Source organism: Sebastes fasciatus, chromosome 15 (assembly GCF_043250625.1).
Source record: "Sebastes fasciatus isolate fSebFas1 chromosome 15, fSebFas1.pri, whole genome shotgun sequence".
Lineage (NCBI taxonomy): Eukaryota > Metazoa > Chordata > Actinopteri > Perciformes > Sebastidae > Sebastes > Sebastes fasciatus.
In genome coordinates this window covers 3,456,800-3,483,154 of record NC_133809.1, presented here as the reverse complement: position 1 = coordinate 3,483,154, position 26,355 = coordinate 3,456,800, and the positions used below count along the sequence as shown (strand labels likewise).

The 26,355-nt window shown below is 43.2% G+C and overlaps 1 protein-coding gene and 3 long non-coding RNA genes across 4 annotated transcripts in view; 3 read left to right on the top strand and 1 right to left on the bottom strand.

Moving 5' to 3' along the window:
- Positions 1–26,355, top strand: part of LOC141783620 (uncharacterized) — a 218,608-nt gene that overhangs the window by 153,701 nt on the left and 38,552 nt on the right. The window lies entirely within an intron of this gene.
- LOC141783641 (uncharacterized) lies at positions 2,085–19,537 on the top strand. Its single transcript, XR_012597325.1, has 3 exons — positions 2,085–2,420; positions 18,824–18,864; positions 19,508–19,537. It is a non-coding gene; the product is annotated as an uncharacterized LOC141783641 (long non-coding RNA).
- On the top strand, positions 5,738–13,550 carry LOC141783635 (uncharacterized). Its single transcript, XR_012597319.1, has 3 exons — positions 5,738–6,030; positions 6,134–6,285; positions 12,957–13,550. It is a non-coding gene; the product is annotated as an uncharacterized LOC141783635 (long non-coding RNA).
- On the bottom strand, positions 15,351–18,077 carry LOC141783669 (uncharacterized). Its single transcript, XR_012597329.1, has 2 exons — positions 17,973–18,077; positions 15,351–16,493 (listed from the first exon to the last, which is right to left on the bottom strand). It is a non-coding gene; the product is annotated as an uncharacterized LOC141783669 (long non-coding RNA).

Below are 26,355 nucleotides of genomic sequence, written 5' to 3'. Positions count from 1 at the left end.
TCCTCTTTCCTTCTTATTTTGCTTTACTCGGGATGCTTCCCCTTATGAAAAAGTACTATACTTCAAGTTTATTTCATGAAGTATACTTTCTGTAGTAAGTATACTAATATCAATGTAGTATACTTGTAAGTTTACTAATTCAATACTTATTGGGACTAAATGGGCTTTTTGGTTATAAAAGGATACTTTAAGTGTAAGAACATTCAGCTTTGAGTACACAACTAGTTTACATCTAAGTTGTATTTTGTACTGCAACTATAGTATGAACTATACTTCAAGTGAATAGGTATACTGTTAGTTTAATAGTTATATACTTACAAGCCAAGTATACCTTTCTGTATAAGGCAAGAATACTTAATTATACTTTTCTTATCTCAATCAAAAGATTAAGTATAAGCCAAGTATACTTAGACTTTACTGTATACTTGTCTGTATAAGCCAAGTATACTTAAGTATATCTCTGATAAGTACATACAAATAAACTGAAAGTATACTCTCTTATTTTAAGTTTAAAATAAGTATACTAATAGCACACTAAACTTCTATTGGTAAGGGTCTGGTCATCTGGCCCCACGTGGGGGTGTAACCTCCAGCCAATAACGGCGTGCAGGGTGTGCAGCCCGTTCAGGTGGTCAAATACCACCGCTTTGTCACGTCCCTCAGCTTCTGATACCAAGACACAAGCATTAGGCTACACATCAATGGGCACAAGTCCTCCTTTAGATGCTCTGCAGCCGTATTTGATGGATGAGAACGGGGCCAACAAATGTTGCATCTTATACCTTTAAGAAAAGTTCTCTTTAAAAAAAGCAAATCCATTTAATCAACAATAGTTTCTATTGTTATGCTGAGTTTGTTTTAACCTGCTGTGGTTCCAGCTTTGAACTTGTTGACCTTTTACCTTTTTGTGTCATTAATACCCAATGAAATCAACATTCAGCACCTGTAACATTTATAACATTATATAATATATTTTATACGCTGCTCACCTAATAATTAAAATGTTGTTTGATACGAGACTTTTATATACTGAGGGGTTCTTGTGATGAAGTCATTTTAAAATGACGAACAGCTTGATTGTATCGTCTTCTATTGGAGAGTCCTAACTGGTAGCGAACGCTATGCAACGTTTTGAGCTGAACTTTTGTTGGACGCCCTGTTCCTATTTTTTTATGTTGCTTGTGTTGAGAGTGCCACAACATGGATAAAGAATATTTATATTTTTATAGTGTGTATCAGTTTATATAAAATGAGCCGTTACACCGTGTCCTAACTGGATGCATCGTGAGTGTCAGAGGCAAAATCAGCTTGATAACATTGATTTCTATAAATAGCAGATAGATCCTATCTTGTCATGAATATATATTTACATACTGTTGGATCATCTGTGAAGACTTCAAGTCTTTTGTTGTATTATTATTATTCTGTTGAGAATAAAATCAAGTATTCATACATTTGTGGAGTCGATTGTGTGTTTTTGAAAAAGGGATTCATCCATTAACAGATAAACAGAAGGGAAACATCGTCTGGTATAAAAATCTATGATTCAGAAGCTGCAGCTTCCTGAGAAACTTGATTTGACTAACTCACACTGCTGAAGCCTCAAATTAACTTCAAATAAAGCTTTGCATTTTGTTTAATCAGAAATTTAGAGTAGCATAACATGGAAAAATTACTTCAACATTTATTTCATAACTACTTTATTTTAAAAATATCTATTTATTAATATTTTATTTATAAATACATTTATTTTATTTTATTTAACAGGGAAACACCGAGAGGGAATTTCATACCAAAAATACCATAAATTTGGAAGATACCAGCTTAATTTGACTAACTCACTTTGATGAAACTTCAAATTAACTTCAAATAAAACTTTGCATTCTTTTTATTTGAGGTTTAAAGTAGCATAAAAGGGAAAGTACAAAAAATATTTAGATAGTAAGAAGTAAGAAGTGCCATTATATAAGTAGGGGTTTCTGTTGCCAGTGTTAACTCTTTGTATGACTCTTTTAAATCTGCTAATTTAGTTTTTTCCATAACACCCAATTTAACACTAAAAAATACTTGTGCCTCACATTTCTAAAAACGGACCCACTTTTATTATTATTATTTAAATTAAACAACATGTTGCCACCTTGCCACCCCTCCGGTCCGAGTTGGTCTCGTCCGTGTGTCCAGCATCAAACGCACATGTTGGGTGTGTTGTGTTGAGGATTGCAGCGATATTACAGCATTTAGTGAACCTCTGCGCTGTTACGTTGCTGTCTGCTCTCTAATTATCACCGTTACAATGCGTTAAGTGTTACAGGCATTGAGAAACACTGAAAACAATCAGCTTTATAGTAGAAAACACTTGTTGTGAGGAGGTTGACACGCGTCCCAGCGTGTCTGCAGACGGTTCCTGTTCACCTGTGAAGGTATGTACACCGACACTCTCATGATGTGTTTAATGACCTGAGAGGCTGCTCGTTCATTCCATCATTCCATCACGTTCATGTGTGTTAAAGTGTGAACTGAAGTGGGTTTATCCCCGTTAGCTTCCTGTCCTCAGCTGTCAACATGAGAGAGGTTCGATTCTTCCTTTGCACTTCACCTCTTATTTATTCACCCAAAGATATATATATATATATATATATATATATATATATATATATATATATATAAACTGGGGAAAAAAAGTTGGTAAAGTTGTGTTTGGTGGATTATTTCTCTGGTGTTACAATGCTAATTGTCATTGTATTTTATATCGTTGGAAAGCCTGTTTATTTACCTTCACAATGATGTCCAACTTGTAAGGATCATGCATTTGTGGGATGAGCAGCACAGCTGATTATGTAGCTGGTAGCGCCCAAGAAAAATGTTCCAAAATGCTCTGCCAATGGTAAACAGTGTATTGTCATAAGTGTAGCACCCCAACATGCTATAGTAGCTATAAATAACCTTAAACTAAGATGAAGGGGTGTTTGAGTTCGGTTTCTTAAGGTAGCTACCAAAAAGGTTTACCTGTTATGGGTGAAAATTATATTACCCTATTGATACACAATCTATTTACACTTACAGTAATGTATTTTAAATAACTGACCCCAGACAACTTCTCTGAATGAAAAATAACTGTTTACTGACCGTTTTTAGTAATGTACAAATAATATTTACTCTTTTTGTTCAAAGAAAAAATAACAAAAATAACACACTTTATGCCCCTTTAAAATCCCCCAAAATAAACACTTGAAATATTAGACCAACACTTAAATCATCAGATTATCTAAACAATTAGTTAGCAACACTTAAATTACCTGGCCAGTTACTGGCAAAACTGAATTTGCTTACACAAATATACTGTAACACCACACTTAAATCATCTTAGACTCCCTTTGAAAAATCCTATTTCTTCCCTTTTCCTTTTACCACTATTCCCCTATAGAAAATAAACAACTTCAGATCCAACACTGAACTCAATTAGACTCTAAACATTTCTGTGGGCCCACACACACACACACACACACACACACACACTCACACACACACACACACACACACACACACACACACACACACACACACACACACACACACACACACACACACACACACACACACACACACACACACACGCACGCAAAATAATAAAAGTAGCAGACCTGTACGTTGCTCGGTGCGGTGCGGCCGTCCAAATCTTTATCCTCAGCGAACAAAGACGTGAAAAGTCCAACTTACAGTTCGAAGTCTTCCTTGAAGAAACAGTTCGTAGTTCGGGAAAAACAGTTCAGGTCCGAGAGATGAATCCAGCGACAGCGGAGACGAAATCCCCGTCACGAAGCAGGCAAACCGTCCTCCTCACGTAGCGAGCAACAGCCTTCCTCACGTAGCGAGCAACAGCTTTCCTCACGTAGCGAGCAACAGCTTTCCTCACGTAGCGAGCAACAGCCTTCCTCACGTTGCGAGCAGCAGCTTTCCTCACGTAGCGAGCAACAGCTTTCCTCACGTAGCGAGCAACAGCTTTCCTCACGTAGCGAGCAACAGCTTTCCTCACGTTGCGAGCAACAGCTTTCCTCACGTAGCGAGCAACAGCTTTCCTCACGTTGCGAGCAACAGCTTTCCTCACGTAGCGAGCAACAGCTTTCCTCACGTAGCGAGCAACAGCCTTCCTCACGTAGCGAGCAAGCGTCCTCTTCACGTAGCGAGCAACAGCTTTCCTCACGTAGCGAGCAACAGCTTTCCTCACGTAGCGAGCAACAGCTTTCCTCACGTAGCGAGCAAGCGTCCTCTTCACGTAGCGAGCAACAGCTTTCCTCACGTAGCGAGCAACAGCTTTCCTCACGTTGCGAGCAGCAGCTTTCCTCACGTAGCGAGCAACAGCTTTCCTCACGTTGCGAGCAACAGCTTTCCTCACGTAGCGAGCAACAGCTTTCCTCACGTTGCGAGCAACAGCTTTCCTCACGTAGCGAGCAACAGCTTTCCTCACGTTGCGAGCAACAGCTTTCCTCACGTAGCGAGCAACAGCTTTCCTCACGTAGCGAGCAACAGCTTTCCTCACGTAGCGAGCAACAGCTTTCCTCACGTAGCGAGCAACAGCTTTCCTCACGTAGCGAGCAAGCGTCCTCTTCACGTGGCAAACAGTCTTCAGTTAGCAACGCCGTCCTCGTGGCTAGCAACTTACTGACGTTACCATAGCAGCGACACAGCTCACACCAAACATTCACTTAATCCACTGTGATAAAAGCAAAACGGTGTGATAGTCCACAGCTACACTTTTCTATTGTTTACATGAACGTTCACCAGGCTATCAAACCCAGCGTTCTTCCCACTCCTTCGTTCTCTCTTCTCCTACGTCTGTTCTACGTTTTCCCTTCTTCTCCTCCTTTCTCCGCGCCTCTCTTCTTCTCTCTCTCTCTCTCTCCCCTCGCCCCCTGCTGGTTCTCTTCCTTAACTGCAGCCAATCACCACAGGTGTCATTGACTGATAACTCAAGTAACCAATCACAAACAAAATAGTTGAAACTAAAGGCACAATCTGTGTTTCTTCACTTAGTTTACATCCACTGTTTACCTTAAAACAATATACATCTATTTATTTTGAACTACTCATTAACACATTTACATCATACCTTATTTATGACTTTGTTCTTTCTTCATTAAACTAAATTACTTTCAGTTTAATTGCTTTTCTGTATTTATCCACCTAACTTTATTAGGCTAACTTGTTTTAGTCCCTGACTGTTTTAACCCTTGACTGTTTTACACCTGGACTGTTTTTACACCGGGCTACATAAGGCGACCAGGAAGCCTGCAATGACTGCCCTTCACCGTCAGGCCTGTTTGCGCTGGTGTCGACAACACAGACAATGGAACCTGAACATGTGGGGGAATGTCATGTTCAGTGATGAGTCCAGGTTCTGTCCAAGAAAGTCGGATGGCAGGGTCAAAGTATGGAGACGACGAGGAGAACGCTATGCTGATTGTTGCACCGATGGAGTAACAGCTTTTGGTGGGGGCAGTGTCATGGTGTGGGGGGGGGCATCTCCCTCACTGGCAAAACAAGGCTTGTCATCATTGAAGGCCATCTCAATGCAGTGAGATATCGGGGTGAGATTCTGCAGCCAGTGGCGATCCCATATCTCCACAATCTGGCACCTAACTTCATCCTCCAAGATGACAACGCTCGCCCCCACAGAGCCAGGGTTATCACAGACTCCTCCACAATGTGGGAGTAGTGTTGGATTTATTATGTACAAAAGTGCTTACAATGACCTGAAATAACCTGACTGTTGGATTTGTTGTGCATGGAGTGTTTGCGAGGACAGGGAGGAGGCACGTTCTGTTCTTTTTACAAGGTCAAGGGAGGATGGAGTCAGAAGGAGAAACAAAGAAGAAGATATGCAGCAAAAACATCACGTGCCATAAGCTCATGAATATTACTATTGTGTAAACCATGAATAGACTGGATCAGGGATAGCTCGGGGTTCAGACTTCACGAACTGACCCATGCACTGTATGTTGTCAGGGACACGTTGATTGGATCCAGATATCTGTAAACTCTTTTATTTTACTTATGCAACATTGATTGTTCGGAATAAATTGAATCATTATTATGCTTTAACTCATCTGTTTGGAAATTCTCTTTGTCACACAAGATTAACCAACACGTAACTGGGCCTTGACCTCTTGGAGGTAGAAGGCCAGTTCCTTCAATTGGTGACCCCGACGTGATCTTCGGCATTGAGAAGCGTGTCCAAAGGACGGCCAGACCGGCGAGAGAGAGAAAGGGATCCCTGAAATCTTAAAGGTAAGCAGAACCTGTTGTATCGAACTCTGCAAATTGGCTTACTCTAAATTATCTCTCTTGTTGTGCTGAATCTCCTTTGTAGTGATAAATGTTGCAAAAGTAAAGACTTTCTGTTGAAAACTAAAAGGAGGAAAGTTGCCCTTTTAGTAACGTCTGGGACGTTAGAAAAGCGTTTGGAACGCTGCGCTTGGAGCGCTAGAGTAGTGCGCTTGGAGCGCTAGTTTTTAGTAACGTCTGGGACGTTAGAGAAGCGTTTGGAACGCTAGAAAAAGCGTTTGGAACGCTGCGCTTGGAGCGCTAGTTTAGTAAAAATAGCGCTTGGAGCGCCTGTATGAGTGTACATTAATAACTAGTATTCAGAGGAAAATTAAAACTTACTGTTGATACTTGGACAACATCGCTGGAACATCAAAGTGTCCAGTAGAAGCTTATGTTGGTAGGATCACAGCGAGGGGCATAGCGACCCATTTACTCTGAATCTAGTTACTGTCATAAACTGAATAAACCTGTTTGAAATAGTACTGGACAGAATGGACGGAGAATTTGACAAAGACTGTGAGGAACGGGGTGGCTGTGGGCCTCCCCGTTTATCATTTGGACAGCAATGGGCTAAAGTCAGGACCAATGTAATTTGTACATTTGATCCTAAGACTAGAAATAAAGAGACTCAAGACCTAGATGAGTGGTATAACATGACAGTGAAGGAAGGGTATTTTCCTGCCACGGGAAGTGAAGCCAAATTCATGCCAGTGATGAGAGCATTAATACAGGTGGTTCATAGAAAGCTGCTGCAAGCAGGACAAGACAAAGAAAAGGGACATATGTTTGTAAGAAGGAAGTTGAGGAAGAAAGAAGACGAGTTGGCAAGTGAATTGGTAAAATGTAATGTGATACAGATGGCTGCACTATCAGCCTTAGGCAGCCAGACGAAAGACACCCACGCAAAAACCGCTGAAGCAAAACCACTAGTGAAACCCTCACCCAGTCCTAGCGCACCCCCACCACCAAACCCACATCCTAGCCAGCCGCCGCATTACATGTCCCTCCATCAGCAGTACCCACCTGGCCCACATCCCAACCCCCCTCCTTATCCTCCTCCTACCCCTAGTCCGGTACCAACCCCACAGGACAGTGATTATACAAACGAAGTTATGGCACCATTGTTTCAAGTGTTAGATGGTATTTTGGAACTAGAAGAGGAAATGGAAAAAGAACGAGGAGCAGGTTCAGCCTCAGAGGCGGGTAGTATGTCTGATGTAACCAGAGAAATAGACAGGCTAAGGGAAGAACTGAGAGATCAGGCTGAACAATACAGGTTAGGACAAGCCATGTTACCACCAGACTTGCGTAATGGAGGCGTAAGAAGGAGAGCTCAATCTACCCCTAAACCCCACACAGAGAGTCCGGACATAGGTGATTGGATGCAGAGAACTGAGAGAGCCACAGAGAGATCCCGTGCAGAGTATCATGATGTCCACACTAGTGGAGAGGTAGATGAGGACGCTGATGACGAGGCTAGTAGAGCAGTAGAGGAGGGTGATGATGATGAAGACGAAGACATTCCTATCACTATAGAGGGAACCATGAGAACGCACCCCAAAGGAGGAATACATAGGAGACGGGAGGGTGGGGACGAAGAGGCGAGACCATATACACCCCCCAAAACTAGGTCACGTAAAGTTTATGGAATGTACGAAGACAAAGGTGACAAACAGAGGAGTCAGTGCGTAGGCATGTTTCCCATTGTGGCCAAAAGCAACGGTAGAGACGAGTACCAGCCGTTCACCTTAGGTGACGTTCAAGCACTGAGTGAGCTCCTCCCAGGAATTCAAGAGGGAGGCGGAGTGTGGCTCACGAGCCTGTATAATAGGACCTGAGGGAAGACTTTAGCTCTGGGCGATCTCAGGGCTATTTTGGGTTTCTCGGTTTCGGCCTGGGCACTGAAAGAATTAGAAGAAGCGGCCGGAACAGTCCAGGTGTCAGATAGAAGCCCCCTTAACCCCTACGCTACCTCCTTCGGTAATGCTATTAGACAAAAGTATCCCATACCAGCGGGTAAACTCCACAGCTTGGTGTTTAAGACTAAGAACGGGGAGAGCGGACGCACGTTCATAGAAAGAGCAAAGACAGAGTGGGCGGGGTTACGGGGGTGAGCCCAGATAAAGAATCACAGCAGTCTCTGTTCAGACTAGCTCTGTTAAAACATGCTCTGGAAGGAGTTAAGAGAAAGATGCAAGAGAATCTAGATATGGCAGGGGCAAAATCATCAAGATGGGAAACACATTTCTGCCATCATCAGGATGCAGAAACCAAGGAGGAGGAAGAGGAAAATGAGTCATTAAAAGAAATGGTAGCTCAGTTGACTAAATTACAGTTGGCAGATGCACGGACTCGTGCGACAGATAAGAAAAAGGGAGGGAAAGAGAAAGATACCCAGATGGCTCAAATTGTAACACCAGCTCCAGCCCCGCCACAGAACCCTTATCCACTGCAGGGCCCGCCACAGGCTATATATCAACCCCAGTATCATGTTCCTTACCAAGCTGCCCCATATCAGCAGCCCCCTTATCATGGAGGCCGGAATAGAGGCAGAGGGAGAGGAGGAGGAGGCAGGGGGAGGGGGTATGCCCAACCAAGAGGAGGCAGTTGTTACATCTGCGGAAGCCCGGATCACTGGGCACGTGACTGTCCTCAGAAACAACAACAGCAGATGAGAGGGCCTCCACAGCAGTCATATCAGCCAACAATACAGACTCCACCAAACCAACAGCTAGCTCCAATGCAGGCATACAGCGGGTACTCTGCGCAGGGACCTCCACCTGGTCCTTATACACCAGGCATGTTCCCATAGGGGTGCCCGACGGAGATGGAGGGGCAGGGGCTGGCAGAGCCCTGCCTCCAGTTGACAGTGAACGGAAAACGAAGATGGTTCATGGTGGATACGGGAGCACGTTACTCCACCTTAGCTGAACCTATGTGTTCCCTTTCCTCTCACTATGTTTCCGTTTTGGGATTTTCCGGCACTGAACAAAGACTGCCTTTTACTGTTCCCCTTCCTGTCCGGCTTGGGAGACAGGTGATGGAGCACCCCTTTTTGTATGCACCCGATTGTCCACGTGATCTCCTGGGAAGAGATGTTTTGGCAGCACTGGGGGCTTCTGTACATTGTTCACCAGAAGCTGTGATAGTGAGTTTCCCCGGAGGAGAAGAAATGGTGTGCTCCTCCCCCTCCAGTGCTGATCGCATGTGCATGTTGAGTCCTGATACCTCACCTGATGCCCCACCACCCTGTGCAGACATATATTGGGTCCTGCTAGTCGACAGAAACCCTCTGATTGACTTTTACAACATGTGGCAACCATGGATTAGGGCTCTACACCCTTACCTCCCTGTTCCCGATCCTCCCCACTGCACTCTGAATTATGACAGAAATAATGATCTTACGTATCAAGATGAGTTTCAACAGAACCTGTTAGATACAACCTGGGGGATAGGAGTAAGAGATGTTTATATAGCACCAGCAGGAGTAGCAGCCGCAGTAAAACTAACCCCAGCACATGAACAATGGTATCGCATGTCAGAAGAAGCTGTTCCCCATGTGTCCCTAGCCATAGCTCCAAAACATCAGGCTAAAGACTTAGGCCCCATGGTTAAAGCAGCAGCCGCTCTGACAGACTGGGTTCCCACTTCCCTTTTGGGGGTTTCACTCTCACCATCCTCTAACATATATAGACTCTCCTTTTTCAATGCAGTGTCAGGTATTTGCAAACATGAGTTACTAACACGCCACCACGGTAGGGAGATGTTAGATGGTGAAGGAGCCACTTCCATGTTGGCAGCTCTCCCTTCCTCACTGTGGTCTACGGGCCCCTTTGATGTTGGCAGGTGCAGCATGGAACCGGTAACTTTCGAGATGAATACTTACTGCCCTATCTGGAGACCTCAGTATAAGCATAAAGTGGAAGCAGCCCAGGGTATCTCCCCTACGATTGAAGGACTGATAAAGGCGGGAGTATTAAGAAAATCTTACTCTCAGTGGAACACTCCCATTTTGCCAGTAATCAAACCCTCCGGCTCATACAGAATGGCTCATGATTTAAGAGCCATCAATGAGCTGGTTTTAACTCCTGTTACACCAGTACCGAACCCCCACTCTGCTCTCTCGATGCTCACCCCAGCCCATACATCTTTCACATGTATAGATTTGGCTAACGCCTTCTTTTGCCTGCCCTTAGCAGATCATTTACAGGACATTTTCTCATTTACATATGAAGGCCAAAGGCTGACATATAATGTGTTACCACAGGGGTTTATACTCTCCCCCTCTATTTTTAACGAAACCTTGAGAACTCACTTAGCCGGCCTTGAACTCCCTGAGGGATGTTTTATTGTACAATATGTAGATGACTTGTTAGTGGCCGCACCCTCGGCTGAGGTATGCCTGTCACTAACTCATGCATTGTTATTGAGGTTACATAACTGTGGTTACAAAGTCTCAAAGGAAAAACTTCAGTGTTGCCGCGCCCAAGTTTCGTTCCTAGGTAGAATGGTGTCAACAAAGGGCACCGCAATGTCTCCAGCTCATCGTGACTCAATACTCCACCATCCGAAACCACAGACAGTAAAAGAGATGTTATCATTCTTAGGGTTGACTGGTTATTCAAGACAATACATCCCTAACTATGCAGGCGACACTCAGTTACTCAGACAAATGGTAACCATGGCTGGAATGAGAAATCTCACCGCCGAGCTAGAATGGTCTACAGAGGCCGAGGAGGTGTTTATCCACCTCAAGCAGGAAATGGCAGAGGCCGCAGCACTCGCTCTCCCAGATTACTCTCAACCATTCCATCTGAATGTCTCAGAGCAGCTTAGTACAGCCCATGGTGTCTTATATCAGAAACACAGAGGAGCTAGGAACGTATTGTACTATTGTAGCATTTTGCTAGACACACAAGAACAGAGAGCCAGCCCCTGTGTCAGGTATGCAGCTGCTCTGGCAAAAATTGTAGACAAAGTAGGTCATATAGTCATGCACCATCCTCTACAGATTCTGACCTCTCACAGCACTGTAACATATGTCACATCCTCCTGTTTCACTCTCACCCCCCTCAGACAGACCAAGATCTTACAAGTACTCTCGAAACCACACATCTCCTTTGTACATGAGGGCTGTAATATGGCTGACAATATGACTGATGGCGAGAAGCACTTCTGTGCAGAAAAATCGCTGCCCTTTGTAAAACTAAGGCTGGACTTAGAAAACTCCCCTTTAACGGAAACTGACCTTAGCCTATTTACAGATGGTTGCTGTTTCCGTCATCCCACCGAAGGGTTAAAAGCAGGTTATGCTGTGGTGTCTATGAATACAGCAAAAGAGGAACCATGTACTCTCGATCACGGTCCTCTTGATGGGAAACAATCTGCTCAGGCAGCAGAACTTACGGCTGTAGTTTGTGCTCTGCGGTTAGCGGAAGGGAAGGCAGTGAATATTTTCACAGACTCTGCGTATGTGTGCAATGCAATTCACAGAGATATGTCTGGCTGGGTGCAAGCGGGTTTTAAGACTAGTCAGAATAAACCTATGGCTCATGAGGAGTTGATGAAAGAGTTGTTGGAAGCAATCCAGTTACCACAGAGGGTAGCTGTGATCAAAGTGAAAGGACACAGTCAGGGCACTGATTTAGAGAGTATAGGAAACGAAGCAGCGGATGCAGCTGCTAAAAAGGCGGCAGGGTATTTACCTACTATGATGGTCATGACCACAGCAGATCTCGGTTCTGAGATAACTGATTTCTCCATCATACAAGCTCAGGAATCTGCCACAGCAGCAGAACGAACCATCTGGGAAGATAAGGGAGCTATAGAACAGTTTGATGGTATATGGTATAACGGAGATCAAATAGTTATGCCCCCCTGTTGGATGTCCTCAATATTGACTCAGACTCATGGACTTGACCATAAAAGCCACAAACAGATGTTACGAGATCTCCGCCACTGGTGGATTCCCCGGAAACATGCTACTATAACTGACTTCTTGACTAAGTGTGACATATGTAGTACATGTAACATCAGACCTACCATCACTCCTAGGGCAGGAAAACATCCTTCTCCCACTGCCCCGGGACAGGAAATCTTTATGGATTTCACAGATATGGGAGTAAGGGCTGGGGGGAAAAGATTCCTCCTAGTAATTGTGGACGCATTTTCACGTTGGGTGGAGGCCTACCCTACGGGAAAAGAGGACGCAAAATCAGTCATTAAATGTCTGGTGAATGAGTACATTCCGAAACATGGGTTTCCTAAATTGATCAGGTCAGATAATGGTTCACATTTCAAAAATAAAGACCTGCAATCTGTTGAAAAGGCTCTGGGACTACAACACAAATTTGGCACTGTGTACCATCCAGAATCGCAGGGAAAAGTTGAACGAGCTAATCAGACCATTAAGCTAAAGCTGCTAAAGATCGTTCGCACAGCTAAGCTCCCTTGGACTGAAGCCCTGCCCATTGCACTGATAGGCATCAGAGCCTCGGTCAATCGGTCAACAGGACTCACACCATTTGAGCTTACGTGTGGCCGACCTTTCCCAGGGCCGTCCCAAAACCCCTCTCCCCTTCCTGACCTCGGTTACAGACCATACTATTTGAAGGTTAATGCTCTTGTGTCAGCTCTCTCCTATACAGGTGACAAACCTGTCACCCCTGTCACAGAGGACGTTCCAGGACCTGACCCTGGACCCCCGGAACACCTTTGGTTGAAGGTGTTAAAGAGGAAGTGGTCGGAGCCACGTTGGACAGGCCCACACAAGGTTCTGGCCAGAACTGCAACAGCTGTGCAGCTTGAAGGAAAAGGACTCAACTGGTGGCACCTAACACAGTGCTCCAGCAGCAGGACAGGACCTGAAGCAGAGGAGGCAGCCCCACAAGGAGCCCAGGCTACGTGAAAAGAGGGTCACGTATAATTTTTTATTTTTCATATACTGTATAAACTGTGACTGTGATGAGATACACATAAGGGAAAGAAGGTTACAAGGTCTTGCCTGTATTTACAGTTAAATCAGGCTAACATGGTTGTTTAGGTGGACTCATCTAGGTGGTTTTTGAAAAACATTATATATCACATTGTATTAAAACTTGTTGCTTAGAATAAATGCTAAAATAGATAAAAAGAGGAACCAGGGGTGGGGAGAATCCACCAGAGAGAAGTTTCACTTCCTTTCCCAAACCAGTATAAAATAGGACCACCCGGATAAAAGTTTTCAGTTGCGCGCAGGAAAACAAACTAGAAGCATCATGCAGTACGGCAAACTGCTAGTAGCGTTTGCTGTAGCATTTGTGTTTACCTCTCTTGTCCTCTTTCTTCTGGACAATCCTCGACCAAAAGAGGAGAAGCCAGAAGGAACAGGGAAGAATGTAACGATTAAACTAGCACCAAACGACACCGAGGCACATCAAAATCGCACTGAAACCGTAAATACAACTGCACACCATAGATCAAAAAGATCCACGTGTCCTGAAGCCAGGGTTCAATTAAATTATACGTTGGGAAGTAATACCAGTTATCAGGTAGACTTATGTGATATCATTGACTGTTCGGGGGGGGGTAAATGGCGGGGGTATGATGTCTATCTATGTGGTTTCCGCAGAGGGCACCAGTGGTGTCCTTCATGGTCATATGTATGGTCATATACTGGTCCTCATTGGGATCCAGATGGTTCCGCGGCCACTAGTACTCAAGGCTCGGCTCCCCTGAAGGAACACATAACCGTTATGCGAGGCTCACTAAGAAGGGTAAAGAGAGGACTACGCCAGGGGCAAAACCCTCTTATAATCACCATAAGCAACCTACAAAATAACCCCCTACCAAATTCCCTTTGTGGAAATAATGAAACCGCCAACATGATTGTGTCATGATAGCACTGCCTGTAGGCTAGTGTTTCCTTTTGTTTCCTCTGTTTCCCTGCCCTTTTGTATCTTGTGTGTTTTCCCTGGTTTGTCTAGTTTGTCAGTGTGTCGGGAGGTGTGGCCTTCCTCCTCCCCCTCCTCCTGGGCAGGCACGGCAGGAGCAGCTGCAATCTATCACCCCAATCACCAGCAGTATATCTACCCTGGTCTTCCTGCAACTCATCGCCAGATCGTCCGTTACTCACAGTGGTACATTACGTATTCAGGCTCCTTTGTGTTTTTGGCTTTTTTGACTTGCTCATGCTCGTGTTTTCGGATTTGTGGATTCACACTATTTTTGTCCTCTGTTCAGGTCTGTTCACCTGTCAGCTGTTGCTGCTTCCTGGAACTACCTGCCTGCTCACTCCTGCACGCTGCTCCTCCTCGATCTGGATCCTTCCCTCCAGGAAATCCAGTCCTGTTCACAGTCCTATTATATTTAGTGTAATAAATTAATTTTGTTACACCTTCAAAAGACTTTTGTTGTGTCTGCAATTGAGTCCACGCTTTTGGTGTACAGAAACATAACAGATTGTGGGGGTGGACCATTCAGGCACAGACACCATGGGTTTGGTTAAAATTAATTTTAAACCCAAGGCAATCTCAACAACATCACCACCCCCGTCAACACCACCTCCTCTGTTACAGAAAATAGTTGAACTAGACTTTACCCTGTTGACCACGAATGATATAGTAAGGATAGCCACAGGATATGGGGATAAAAACATCTGGCTAGACTGGATGATATACACAGCCAAAAAACAGAACCAGGGTAATTGTATTGCCTGTTCTACAGCCCGTCCCTCCCTGTTCATGGTGCCAGGACCCGTACATTTGAATGATACCGATGGCTTAGACTGTTTAACTGCTATGTACACACCTGGTACAAATCTCACTAACTGTACTGCTCTGCTTGAAGTGTATCCCCTGATTCCCAACACCACCATTCCCCCCCTGTTTGTGCCCAAAAAAGGTGTGTGTTCCCTAGTTAGACTAGCTGTCCCGATGACCCTAATTGGCTCAGAAGTGCACACCCGAAAGAGGAGAAGTTTTGATCTCCAGCTTAACAATCCTACATACGTCGATGCCATTGGAGTACCTAGAGGAGTCCCTAATGAATATAAACTAGCTGACCAAATAGCTGCAGGCTTTGAAAACATACCTCTAATAAGTGCTCTGATCCCTATCACTCCTAACAAAAATGTTGACCGCATTAACTACATCCACTATAATGTTCTCCGTTTGACTAATCTAACCCGTGATGCAATTGCCGGACTAGCTGAACAAATGGCTCCTACGTCACTGATGGTGATCCAAAATAGAATGGCATTAGATATGCTGCTGGCAGAGAAAGGCGGTGTATGCTCAATGTTCCAAGACTCATGTTGTATTTTCATCCCTAACAATACAGCGCCGGACGGGACTGTAACTAAGGCGCTAGAGGGGCTCCGGACGCTGTCTGAATCGATGCACAATGACTCAGGTATCAACAGCCCCATTAACGACTGGTTAGACCGTACCTTTGGGAAATGGAAGTCAATGGTGGTATCTCTATTCTCCTCAATCCTCGCTGTGTGTGCATGCTTAGTTTTATGCGGTTGTTGCTGTATTCCATGTATTCGCCACCTCACTGAGCGTGTGATTATTTCTGCTGTGCAACGAAAGCATCCGGATGCACCTCCTTCTTATCAGATGGCCATGTTCCAAACTGAGAGACAGGGTCTCCTGGAAATGGCGGGGGATAGTGAAGATGTCGACCCTGAAGAGGTTGTGTAATGATGCTTATAATAAATACATCTGTATGTAACATTATCTATGCTTATAATAAATACATCTGTATGTAACATTATCTGTAGGTGAACTTAGTTAAGTTCAAAAGAGGGTCTGTTGGATTTATTATGTACAAAAGTGCTTACAATGACCTGAAATAACCTGACTGTTGGATTTGTTGTGCATGGAGTGTTTGCGAGGACAGGGAGGAGGCACGTTCTGTTCTTTTTACAAGGTCAAGGGAGGATGGAGTCAGAAGGAGAAACAAAGAAGAAGATATGCAGCAAAAACATCACGTGCCATAAGCTCATGAATATTACTATTGTGTAAACCATGAATAGACTGGATCAGGGATAGCTCGGGGTTCAGACTTCACGAACTGACCCATGCACTGTATGTTGTCAGGGACACGTTGATTGGATCCAGATATCTGTAAACTCTTTTATTTTACTTATGCAACATTGATTGTTCGGAATAAATTGAATCATTATGCTTTAAAGGTCACATATTATACTCCATTTAAACTAGTTATTATAGGTCTCAGACACCTCCAAACCATGTCTCTGAAGTTTTATTTTCAAAAAAACAATCAGATCATGCATTCCAGCATGTCTCTATAACCTCTGTTTCAGCCCATTTCCAAAAGTGCTGATTTCTGTGTCTGTAGCCTCTGTCTCCTCCCACTCTGCTCTGATTGGTCAGCGTTTTCTGTCAATCAAACGTCCTCAACAACAGCGTCACCCTCCCCCTCCCTCCCGGAGAAGCTCGAGTGGAGAGATAGCAGCTAGAATAAAGTTTATAAACCACTTTAAAGTTTATAAACCAGAAACTTCACCCAGCGCACGTTACCGGAGGAATCTGATCAGAAATCGGCGACACATGATGAACATCTGCGGTCCAGATTCCAGGTTTTCCTGACGGTTTCTCTCAGGTAAATAATGCTATTTATAGCTCTGTTAGTTAACTCAGTGTTTACCTCATGCATCAACTCTGTAAACCGTAAACATACACTCTGTTTTACGTCTGTCTTTACAGATCCATCTGTGAGAAATGACCGACAGAATCATCCCAGAGGAGAGCAGACAGCTGTGGGCAGATGGCTCTGTTTACATGGAGATACAAAGCTAACCCGTTAGCATGTAGCTAAATGCTAACGGGTTAGCTACATGCTACCGCTATGACACGGTGTGTAAACACAGCGACCATCAGGGTGGAAAATAGAAGATGTGAAACAGTAGTCAGTTCATTATTTCTGCTAAAAGATAAATGTATGGAAGATCAGAGTAATGGTATATTATTTACAGTAGTAGATGTCTCTGTGTTACCATGACTACAGACCACCGGAGCTTAGCTTACCATAGTTTACCAGAGCTGAAGACTTTCTCCTGTACCATGTTAACTTAACTAACTAACAGGTGAGATGATTACAAATGCTGTGAATAATTAATATTGTCATCTGTCAACTCAAATAAAGTTTGACTGTGAAACAGAAATGTGTTGTGTTGCTTACAAGTCACTATTTACTACCTGTATTCTGCTACATGCATGACATCAAATATATATAATATATAAATATCATCTGTTTAAACAGTGTAATTACATAAAGCCTTTGTGAAAGAACATGTTATATTTAGATGATGGGAGTACATGAAGCCTGTTCTGCTGGTTCTTGCAGACTTTGCTCAAGTTAGGTTGAGGAGGAGAGACAGTGACGCGCTGTGGGGCGGGGTCAGCTACTGAAGGTTCTCTCTGGTTCGACCAGGAAACCCTCACGTGACTTGCATTCCCTAATGACGTCAAGATACAAGGAAAAAAGCGAATTTTTTTTTCTGCACCCATTTCCGGACAAACAGAGGAGGAGAAAAAGAGAGAGGATGGTCTTTTATGATACTATGGTGGCCTGTAGACACACTGGGGACAGATATTGATGTTTAAAAGACATGGAAAAGTGCATTTTGCATAATAGGTGACCTTTAACTCATCTGTTTGGAAATTCTCTTTGTCACACAAGATTAACCAACACGTAACTGGGCCTTGACCTCTTGGAGGTAGAAGGCCAGTTCCTTCAGTAGAGAGAATGGGACGGCCTGCCAAGAGTCCAGACCTCAACCCAATTCAACACTTGTGGGATCAGCTTGGGCGTGCTGTACGTGTTAGAGTGACCAACACAACCACGCTGGCTGACCTGCAACCAATCCTGGTTGAGTAATGGAACGCCATCCCACAGCAACGTGGGACCAGGTTGGTGACCAGCATGAGGAGGAGGTGCCAGGCTGTTGTGGCTGCGTATGGATCTTCCACCGCTACTGAGGCTCCTGACGGTGTATTAAATGAATAAAGTGTAAAATAGCCAATATGTCTTGTTTTGGTCCTTGTTACTGAAAGAGAGTTCAATCATCCAATCCACCAAACACCTCAAAAGAAGAGTCAATACCAACAGGAGAATACACTGTTTACCATTGACGAAGCATTTTGGCAAATTTTTCTTGGGCGCTCCCCACATAACCAGCTGTGCTGCTCATCCCACAAATGCATGATCCTTACAAGTTGGACATCATTGCGAAGGTAAATAAACAGGCTTTCCAACGATGTAAAATACAATGACCATTAGCATTGTAACAACAGAGAAATAATCGACCAAACACAAGTTTACCAACTTTGTTTTTCCAGTTTATATATACACACACATCGAGCAGTGTGGGAGGAATGTCTCTCTCTCTCTCTCTCTCTCTCTCTCTCTCTCTCTCTCTCTCTGTGTGGGAGGAAGGGATGGGCTCCAGCAGGTAAACTCCTGCTTGTCTTCATTTTTGTTTCCTCTTCAGTCAGCAGCTTTGTGACGCAGCTTTTTTCCACCATCTAAAAGGTATTGTAACTACTTTATTACTTTATTAATCTTATCTCCAGGGTCTGTGTAACATCAGTTTATTCAATTATTACATTTAATTCCGAACAACAACAAAAATAAACAGAAAACTGGTCAGAAAAGCGTTTTTATCTATTTGTTTTTTATAAGGCTGACAGTGCAGCGCTTTATGTAGGACCACTGTTTTCTCCATCTTAAAATAGTCTAATAAACAAGAAGAACAAGTCTCATTTATGTTGGTTTTAATTCAACACTATAATCTGTAGAAAAAGTGGAATAAAAGATGAAACTTTACAGAGTCAACTTTTACTGAACTTCTCTGAGGCCTACTTTGTAGTTTCTATGTATCCAGCAGTTGCTGCAGCTGGATGTGTTTCTTAGTCGTCTTTTTATTTATTTATTTTTTTACATGAAAGATAACATAAAAATCAGTAATGATAACTACAGTATATAATAAAATATAAGGACTTATTTTCAAAATACTATACGTCACACACACACACATATACACATACACATATATATATATATATATGTTGCTTTAATAAAAAACAACAGTTCAGTCAAATTGAAAAATGTTCTTATTCTCTCTTTTTTGTGTGTCTTGTATTGAATATTCTAATTTCTTTCTCTTTTGTACCAGAAGTGATACAGAAAGCAAAGCTTCCTCTACAGCTCATCAAGCTTCTCAGGGCAAACAACAGGTAAGCTTTAATAGAACCTTTAACACACATTTTTTGACAACGGGTTTAAAAATATCGTCTTTTTAGTAACCTCTAATCTCTGATGGCCTCCTTCTGAAATATACAGATTTTTATTAAAATACCAAATTGTTAAAACTCCAAATAATGTAGTTGAAGATATTCCAGCTCTTTGCTCCAGTGTGTCCCTTTGACAGATCCATGTAAGTGTCTTGTAGGTAAAGTGTGTTTTTCTGATGATCACATGAATAACAGAGAGTTTATTATCAGAAGGACACTGTTACTCTACCAGATATCTTAAATATGTGTTAACAAAGTGATTGTTGGAGCCATAATGTAGTTTGTTTTATTTGATCCTTCCTTCAACACAAGGTGACATGCAGTTCTGACATTGACCACAGGGTGGAGCATTAATGTAGGAAGTGTATATAGGTAAACTCCTCAGGTGATGACAGTCAGGTGTGTGAGACGGGACTGTTCACAGAAAGTAGCATCATTTTCATTTCATTTTGTACAGTCACACATCACATGTAGAACCTCTTCTGCTTTATTCCACACCCTGTTATCATGTTTGAAATCAAGTTGGTTTAATGTTTATTTTCATACTGATGAAGTAACAGTAACTATCACTTGCTGCAGGCTGGAAGGTCCATACATGGATCCAGAGTCAGATGATGTTGGTTTGGTCCAGTCTGCAGATGATCTGTGAGTCTAATCTGTTAACCTCATAAACATTCTTTCACATACTTTCTGAATATATACTGATGAAGCTGTGAACATCATTAAAACCTTTCCAGTAGGGCTGGGCAAAATGGCCTAAAAACAATATTGCGATATTACCTTAAAATATCGCGATATTTTGAGGCAATGATGTACGTATAATATACGATATATATCGCGACATTTTCAAATATCCTCTAAGCACTTCATAAATGCTCGATTTAACCCTTTGATGCATACAATCACACCAATATGATGATTCTTGTAGTCCCTGCAGTAAATGTCTGCATTAAAACCTTCTTGTTTATATTCATTAGTGGTTTCTGTTGGAACTATTTTAATCTTGGGTGCAAAAAGGGGGAAATCACAAGTTAAATTTACCAAAACATTATCCAACAGTATTCACTTTAACCAAACACACACACACACGCACGCACGCACGCACGCACGCACGCACGCACGCACGCACGCACGCACGCACGCACGCACGCACACACACACACACACACACACACACACACACACACACACACACACACACACACACACACTTTTTAATCATGTTTGAAATCAAGCTGTTTTTACTGTTTATTTTCAAACTGATGAAGTAACAGTAACTATCACTTGCTGCAGGTTGGACTTCTCAGCGGAGGAGGACTTTGAGGCAGATGATGATGGTTCGGTCCAGCCTCCAGACGATCTGTGAGTCTAATCTGTTAACCTCATAAACATTCTTTCACACTCTTTTTGAATATATCCTGATGAAGCTGTGAACATCATTAAAACCTTTCCAGCATGGTTACATTCATCTTTTCTGTCGCTGACAGACACTAAAGTCAGTAAAATCATCTTCCTTTTCTTGTAGACCAGAACAGCTGTGAATGTTTGGGCCTTTACATCCTTATAATACTCATATTGTCCTAGAATGATCCCACATGATGGAGTTAAAGTGGGAAGTACTTTAAAAAGATTGTAGAAATCATTGAGTGGGAACAGAATCTACTTTTACTTAACTTCTCTGATGCCTACTTGGTAGTTTCTGTGTATTCATCAGTGGATGTTTGATAATCTAATATCCCACCCTGGTGGTCTTTCTCTCTTGTCTACTAGACTGAGTACAGAAAGCTTCATGAGGAGACGCTATTATATATTATAACTATTTATTAACTGATTAAATACTTGAGTTGAGGACACACCTGTTCTGAGTCTTATCTGGGTTGTGAAAGGTGAAATATCAGTGTTCAGATGCAGCCACCAGGTTTGTTACTAAAACACTGAGGGGTGAATTCACAAAAGGATTGTGCAGCTTTTGTAGCCGCTAAACCTGCAGAAATAAGACAAAAAGAAACTCTCAAAGAGGGTGAAATACACCCGTAACTGTGCTGCTTAGCCAACAGCGTCTCGGTGCTCCTGTGATAATTACACATATTTAAATTAGGAAATATTCTGACATTTGGCACAAAATTGTCCCTTTTCTATTCACATGAGTAGAACTGCCCCTCTTAGTGGATTAGTTGAATAATTAGTTGTTTTGGTCTCAGTCGACTTAGATTTCTTTGGTTGATTAGTTGTTTTTTATGCTCTTTTCATGATGAATGACGTATTTCCAGTAAACTTCTGAGCACATCTCTGGTAAACAGCAGATTTAAAGTGGTGCTTTAGTGAGATTCTTTGTGGAGAAACTCAGTTTTACAGATCTGTCCATTAAATCAACTAATCGATTAGTCGATGAAATTGTACGAGTGTTAGTCTTTGGTCGAGGACAGCCCTACAAATGAGCCTCATTGCAAAAACCGTCCAAGTCTTGCAGCGCTAATAGCCACCTCTAAACTCTGATGGCCTCTTCCTGAAATATACAGATATTTGTGACCTGCTCCATCATTATGAGTCACATTGACCCCGAAACACATTTTGAGTTATCTGTCTGACTGTAAAGAGGAAAGTCTCAGCTTTATGGCTTTATGGATTGAGAGCTAGCCTAGCCACTACTGTAGCGAACCCCAGCCAGACAATGGTGAAGCGTACTGATGTTTCAGAAGCCTTTTATTAATGTTCAGCCGTCAGCCATATTTTGAACACAAATTCACCTTGCTTTCTGTAAAATCCTTCCTTCAGAAAACACCCTTTCTTCTTTAAACACCTTTTCTTCCTTAAACACCGTAAGAGCTAAAGGACAGACAAATAAAATACAATGAGCTCTTACTAAAAATATAAACATTACAAACCTTATCCATATACTGTATTTGCTATACACATTAGCATTAATCAAACCTTAAGCCCAACATGTGCACATGAAAAGCTAGAAAGCTAGCATTACAGCAATGTCCATGAAAAGCTAATGTTAGCAAGACCGTCAGAATGACGACACAATAAACACACACACTGTAAATGCGTTCATCTAAATCACATAATGTTACTGCATATAATCATAAAACATATTCAACACACAATACCTTGTTCCCGTACTGGCTAGGCGCTTAATTATCAGTTTATGATGACATAAAGCAGCGCAATTGCGTGCTTTCCCTCCTTCAGTAAATCTCCGTAGCAGTATCCTTCTTCCGCCAGGAGGTGGCGTCAAAATAAAAGTCACGTAATGTAAAAAGGCGACTTTCAAAATAAAAGCTTGCAAAAAGTAATTACCTTATAAACAGACCTTAATACACATTTAGGAGTCATTTACATCTAGCGTTAGCAGGGCGTCCGTCCCGGCTCGGCGCACCCGCTGTCCTCATCACCCGCTGTCCTCATCACCCGGTGCGGTGAAATAATCTGAATTTAAGTCGGTCCAGTTGTCGTCAGATATAGCACCTCTAACAGGAATTTAATTTAAAAGTCGAGCGATGTTTTCCTCACGTGAATTCATCTTGTTAAGCCAGCTATCTCCTCTGTCAACCACAATCTGTCAATCAACTCTATTGAGCCGCGTCAATACAGCGGACTTCCGGTAAAAACTTTACGACAACGTTATGTTTAAGAGCTTCAAAGCTAGACTTATCATTTGAATTTTACATTGATTCTTACTTTGTATTAAAGTTGAGACTTTATTTATTCAGAAACGCATAAAAAAAACAACAACCCAAAACACACTTTTTCATAAAAAAACGTGTTTTTACAAGAATGCGTTGCTGCGATTTACGACTCATTTTGATAGAGCGGGTATTAAAATACCAAACTCCAAAAGAGACCATTCCAGCTCTTTGCTCCAGTGTGTCCCTTTGACAGATCCATTAAGTGTCTTGTAGGTAAAGTGTGTTTTTCTGATGATCACATGAATAATAGAGTTTATTATCAGAAGGACACTGTTACTCTACCAGATATCTTAAATATGTGTTAACAAAGTGATTGTTGGAGCCATAATGTAGTTTGTTTTATTTGATCCTTCCTTCAACACAAGGTGACATGCAGTTCTGACATTGACCACAGGGTGGAGCATTAATGTAGGAAGTGTATATAGGTAAACTCCTCAGGTGATGACAGTCAGGTGTGTGAGACGGGACTGTTCACAGAAAGTAGCATCATTTTCATTTCATTTTGTACAGTCACACATCACATGTAGAACCTCTTCTGCTTTATTCCACACCCTGTTATCATGTTTGACATCAAGTTGGTTTAATGTTTATTTTCAAACTGATGAAGTAACTGTAACTATCACTTGCTGCAGGCTGGACTCTGATTCTTCCTCAGAGGAGGAGGACTTTGAGGCAGATGATGTTGGTTCGGTCCGTTCTGCAGACGATCCGTGAGTCTAATCTGTTAACCTCATAAACATTCTTTCACACTCTTTTTGAATATATCCTGATGAAGCTGTGAACATCATTAAAACCTTTCCAGCATGGTTATGTAACCCACGTGCTGGAGCCTCTCTGCACACCCCGGGACTCTGCGTTGTGTTTATAGTTGTGTTATGGGGTGTGGTGCAGATTAAGGGAAACACCGGCACAGTCTTTTTGATTGTGGTCGAGACCGGGAAGACTTTATTTGTCCACAACATCTGCTGTCATCTCATTCTTCGTCCACAACCTTACGAAGTAATAAAGAAAAGTCAACAGGAAAAAAGATGGCGTCCCCACGTAACTTTTGACTACGGTGTCCTGTAAGGGACAAACATGTCTAATGCGCAATTCTGGATGGGACTCACAGCGCACCAGCGACGCCTGGTGGCTGATCTAGGCTACTGCCTTACATCTACCCCCTCTTTAATTGATGGCGTCCCAGCCATCAGACCAAACAAAATAAAACAAAGAACACCCACCAAACAAAGAAAACTTGAACAGAATAACAAATATGATGAATGAATGACTGTGTTGCATAGCGACTGTGTGTTTGTGTGTGTTTTATCAAGGTGGATGTACTAGCTTAGTCGTGTTACATATGTCCTGCTGCTCGTCTTGCTTTGGCCTTTTGCCACAACTTCCACCCCCTTTCTATCTTCTGCTGGTCCTCTTCCGATGTCACAACTTGTGACTCATAGGATAGTCTCTTTGGGGGACGTCGACTTCTCAACGGGTTTCTCCTTGGAGAGCTGGGCCTGTGAGGTGAGTTGGCACCACTGACATTTTCCTCCCCTCCTTCACTCATTTGTCCTGTCTCTACATCCACTTCATCCAGTCTTGTGTGTTCATCCTGCCCAGTTGTTGTCTCAGGTAGGACTCTCTCCACAATCTCCTCTGTGTCGTCCATTTCCCCGCCCTCTGCTGTATCTGACTCACTCTCCTCTCTGATCGCTTCATCGGCCTGTTCCACTGGTAGAAACATACACTGTGTAAGGAGGTTGCGGTGGACCACTTTTTCTCTTCCGCCATCCTCTGATCGTACCACGTACACAGGTATGCTGGGTTGCTTCTTCACCACAATGTATGGGCGCGACTCCCATCTGTCTCCCAGTTTCTGCCTCCCCTCCACATGACATACTTTGATCAGGACTCTGTCCCCTGGGCTGAAGACTTGACTTTTTGCTTTTTGGTCGTAGTATTTTTTCTGTTGCCCCTTAGCATGTTGAGAAGTCTGATTGGCCTGGGCATAGGCCTGCGACAGGCAGTCGTGCAGAGTTTGGACATACTCGCTGTACTCACATGACTCACTGGTGGTAGGAAGCCCAAAGATCAGGTCGACTGGGAGCCTGGGATGTCTACCAAACATAAGGTAGTATGGGGTGTATCCAGTTGAGTCATGTCGTGTGCAGTTGTAGGCATGCGTCATTGCATCCACGTATTCATGCCAGCGTGGCTTCAAATGAGGCTCTAATGTCCCCAGCATGTTCATGAGGGTCCGGTTGAACCTTTCGGTTGTCCCGTTGCCCTGGGGGTGGTAGGGGGTTGTGTGGGTCTTAGTGATGCCAGTGCACTTACACAGCTCCTTCACTATTGCACTTTCGAAATTGCGCCCTTGGTCTGCATGCAATTTCGCTGGAAAGCCAAAGCGACAGAAAAAGTTTTTCCACAGTACCTTAGCCACTGTGCAGGCCTTTTGGTCTTTAGTGGGGTAGGCTTGGGCGTAGCGGGAGAAGTGGTCTGTAACAATGAGAACATTTTCTATGCCACCCTTTGATTTCTCCAGGGTCAAAAAGTCAACACACACGAGCTCCATGGGGGCACTGCTGTGAATACTGACCAGAGGAGCCCTGAGGCCTGCAGTTGGGGTCTTTCTGAGGCAGCACCTCTCACACTGCTCGCACCAAGCTTTGATTTCCTGGAACATCCTCGGCCAATAAAATCTCTCCCTTATCATCTGCAGTGTTCTCTCCAATCCTAGGTGCCCTGAGTCATCATGGAGAGCAGTCTTGACTGATGTATGCAGCTTCACTGGCAATACTAACTGCTCCACTACTCCCCTTTGGCCATCTTGGATGCGGCGGTACATGACACCATCCCTTATCACTAACCTCCTCCACTCCTTTAAGAGAAGCCGTACTTGCTCGCCACTACTGATCCTCTCACCACGGCTTGGTTTTTGGTTCAGGCTTTTAAAGTGCAAGACAGGGCCGATGACAGGATCCTCCTTCTGCCCTGCCCGGAGCTCTTGTTTTGTCATGGCAGGCAGGGACTCCGTCCCGACATCTCTGTAGGGC